The sequence below is a fragment of the Octodon degus genome, unplaced genomic scaffold, assembly GCF_000260255.1.
Source record: "Octodon degus isolate 3935 unplaced genomic scaffold, OctDeg1.0 scaffold00038, whole genome shotgun sequence".
NCBI classification, from domain to species: Eukaryota; Metazoa; Chordata; class Mammalia; order Rodentia; family Octodontidae; genus Octodon; species Octodon degus.
Genome location: NW_004524614.1, coordinates 11,647,195 through 11,651,170, shown reverse-complemented (window position 1 = coordinate 11,651,170; position 3,976 = coordinate 11,647,195).

Genomic DNA, 3,976 nt, shown 5'->3' with positions numbered 1-3,976 from the left:
AGCTACCAGCATCTACATACATCTTACTCATTTATAAAAATTTCTAAAGCAACCCTTGTTAAAAAATTCAAATATACCTCTATAGGGCAGTCTGCCCTATCTCTCTTTCTAAAGGCTGACTACACTTAGGCTTATCCATTAACTGCTTTCTACTTTAATTTCAGAATTACTAAGGCCATTTTTCTCAGGTAGATTAAGTGTAGATCCTCATGGCTTGGCTAAAGCATACATTTAACACTGCCAGTTTGCAGTGGTAAAAACAAAACACAATTTCTGTAATAAAACATAGTTGGAAAAGCAGAGGAAGACAACCACTAGTAGTGAACTCTAGTTTATAACAACTGTATCATGCTGCTGGGCAGAGAGAACAAGGATTCTCTGACCTGGCTGGTTGTTCAAGTGTCTTGCTAGTCCCTCACTGCTTCTTGGGAGGAAGTCCCTTTTCCATTATAGTGCATAACTCTGTGAAAGACAGAGGGACCCTAGGGAGGTTTTCATTCAAACAACACTAACATTTCAGTTCCTCTTTCCTGTAGGTGTGGATGAAAGAGTCGGAATTTGTCTTATGATTCGGAGATTGTCAGATGTGCTTGGTGAGTCTTGGCATAACCAATGCCACTGCTTTTCCTGGTGGACCTGTTAGCTGCTGGTTAGTCTGTTGAGTTCTTAGCAAATTCCTGAAATGGTAGCTAGAGTTCTTCTAGAGTCACTGCCCATTAGTCTGCTTCTAGCCCTCACTGATTCTGCCTCTTAGGAAATCAGCCTTACACTCTGCCATTCCTCTGGCCTTCTGGTCTTGGCACTGAGAAAAAATGGGCTGTACTTATGCAGATCTTAGCCCCTCCATGGTGGAATTCCTGGATATAGGTTTTCTAGAAGACTTCTAACATGATATTTGCAAGCCAAGCAATGTACAAGCAGCAACAAGTGGCTGCCAATAGTCCCCCAGTTCCCAAGTTGACCGGAATCCCAATCTTCCTCTTTATACTTCTCCTTGCCTTAATTTTAGCAGAAGATAGAGATTTACACAGCTGCAGTGGCAAAGGCATGTGGATATCTGCGGCTCATCATCTTGGGGTGCTGGTTGCAGGCCGAAATGATAACTTTACTGAAGATGGACTCCTATTCTTTTCTTGTGCTTTCAGAACTGCCAGATTTGCTTGAAGTGTGTGTGTGTGTGTGTGTGTGTGTGTGTGTGTGTGTGTGTGTGACATTATGGAACACTGAAAGTGACTAGCTCTGCCACTGGCATTTATTTCAATATTCAAAAATATTCTGCCACCTTTTTTCTGATTCCCTAAAATTCTATCTTTGACATGTTTATGATTTGAACTTTCTAAAATCAAGCATCTTTAAAAAAAGAAAATTATTGGATACAGGATCTCACTATTTGGTTCAGACACATAGTGCTCTTCCTGTCTCAACCGCCCCAGTGCTAGGATTATAGGTGTGTACCACAACACCAGAGTCAGAAGGGTTCACCTCTGGGTTCTGGGGCCAACACAGCAAGCAGTACTAGGGACCAAACTCAGGACCTTGTGCTTGCCAGACAGGCACTTAAACTACTGAGCGATCTCAGTCATCTAAGTCATCTTTTAAATAACATTTTTGCTGTCCAATAAATAGTTATGCTTTATTCCTGGCCTGGAATATGGTAATCCTTTACCACATCTTAACCAGTATTACATTTTAAGATCTGTTATTTGAAATATTAAACTTCTAGGTATTAAATACTTTATCATCTAGGGATATTTTGATATATATTGTAGAACTATAGCTCACAAAAGAAGATATTTATTGCCTTCCATAATTAAACAGGGCAGAGATTATGGGTGTCTTCAAACATAGTGATACTACAAGTTCAGTGTCTCCAGGTACCTTTTACCCCATTGTCTCTACTATCTATTTTAGCTACAATCAAACAGCTCTGCCACTGTGATAAGACAAACATCAGGGCCAGAAGGTTTACTTCATTGTAGATCTAGCAACACAGGCAAAATTGTAAATGAAATTATGAGTTTGACATCCCTAAACCCAAAGTCTCAAATCCTAAGTGCTCCAAAATGCAGATGCCACAAGTAGAAAACCCCACATGGGACTTTGTGAGACAGAACACATGCACCAGCAGCACTGCTTCAGTCTATGTGGGACGTAAGAAGATTTTGTGCTTAAACTTGGATCTTATACCAAGATATCTCATTATGTTTATATAAATATTCTAACAAGTTTTTAAAAATCCAAAACCTGAAACACATCTTGTCTTTTTCTTTTTCTTTTATTTATTTATTTATTTATTTATTTATTTATTTTGTGGAACCAGGGATAGAACTCGGGCCCTTGCACTTGCCAGGCAAGCACTTATTCTACTGAGCCATCTCCCTGGCCTCCATCTTGTCTTAAACCTCTGGGATAAGGAGTACTCAAGCTTCATTCATTTGCTACACTGTCTGGGTCACTTTCATATTTCAAAATGGGATGCAGTACTTTAACTAGTAAAGCTTTTTAACACACATGCAATCTGGATCCAGAGAATAGAATTAGCCATTTACACTGGGAATCATATGGAAGCATTTTTCGTAAAAAGATGCCAGATCAAGAGACTAATTTCTTTAGACTTAGATACATCACTTTATTTTTTATTTTTTTATTTTATTGAAAAACAAATATCAGTGAGACACTTTCCAAGTTGATTAATAGGACATTTGCAATAATTAATACATTGCACATTGTTATCTTCTCAGTGGTCATCCAAAGAATTAGAAGCAACCAGGACATCTTGTCCAAACACTACCACTACAAATCCTTCCTATCACTGAACCAAGCAAAAGCAGCCGTACATCTATCCTAACTATTCTGTATGTGCAAATAGAAAATGGTCCTTCCTCTCTATCCCCCCTCTCCAGTTCAGTCCTGTCAGAGATGGGTATTCTATTGGCATCTAAGTATTATAGCTGCTTGAATTCAGCAAAACAATCCAACAAAGTCCAGCAGTCCACAATAGTAGGGGGTTGTCCGCAGAAGTTGTTGACTAGAGCCTTTTACAGCTCAGCATATTAATATGGCTTTATTTTACATACCTCATTTTTATACTTTTCTTCTGGATGATTAAGAACAAGATAAAGCAAGACATATATACAAGAAATGTAACTGTTGAGATACATCACTTTGAAAAAAAAGGAAGATCGATATTCTATCCTAAACAGAAATCTTAATTATATGTCATAATATGGTTATTCTACACATATTATTTCTGTAGCAGAGTGATTTTTAAACATTTCATTCTCAGGATTCCATTAACTCTTAAAGTTTATCAAAAACCCCAAATAGCAATATAGTTTATAGCTTTTGATGATGTCTATATTACATATCAAAACATATTTTAAAAATTATTTTGTATATATTCATTTAAAAGAACTTTGTTAATGAAAGGATATAATTATCACAGACCCCGTGGAAATTCAGAAGATTATCAACAGCTATTTTGATAATCTTTAACCTCACAGAATAGAAGACACAGATGAAATGAACAGATTCCTAGAAAGGTACAAATTACCACAACTGAATCAACAAGATATAACCACTCTCAATAACCCAATAACAGCCAATGAAATATAAGATGTAATAAAAAACCTACCGATAAAGAAAAGTCCAGGTCTGGATGGAGCACAGCTAAATTCTACAAGAAATTTACAGAAGATGTAGTCCCTATACTGCTCAAACTCTTCAGTGAAATTGAAAGGAAGCAATCCTCCCAAAAACATTCCTGGAGGAATGATTATACTGATTCATTCAAGAGGCAAGTACTATACAGATACCAAAACCAGAGAGACGCAACTAAGAAATAGAACTACAGGCCAGTCTCCCTCATGAACATAGATGCAAAAATCCTCAATAAAATCCTAGCAAATAGAATACAGCAAATCATCAAGAAGATCATACACCATGACCAGGTAGGATTCATCCCAGGGATGCAAGG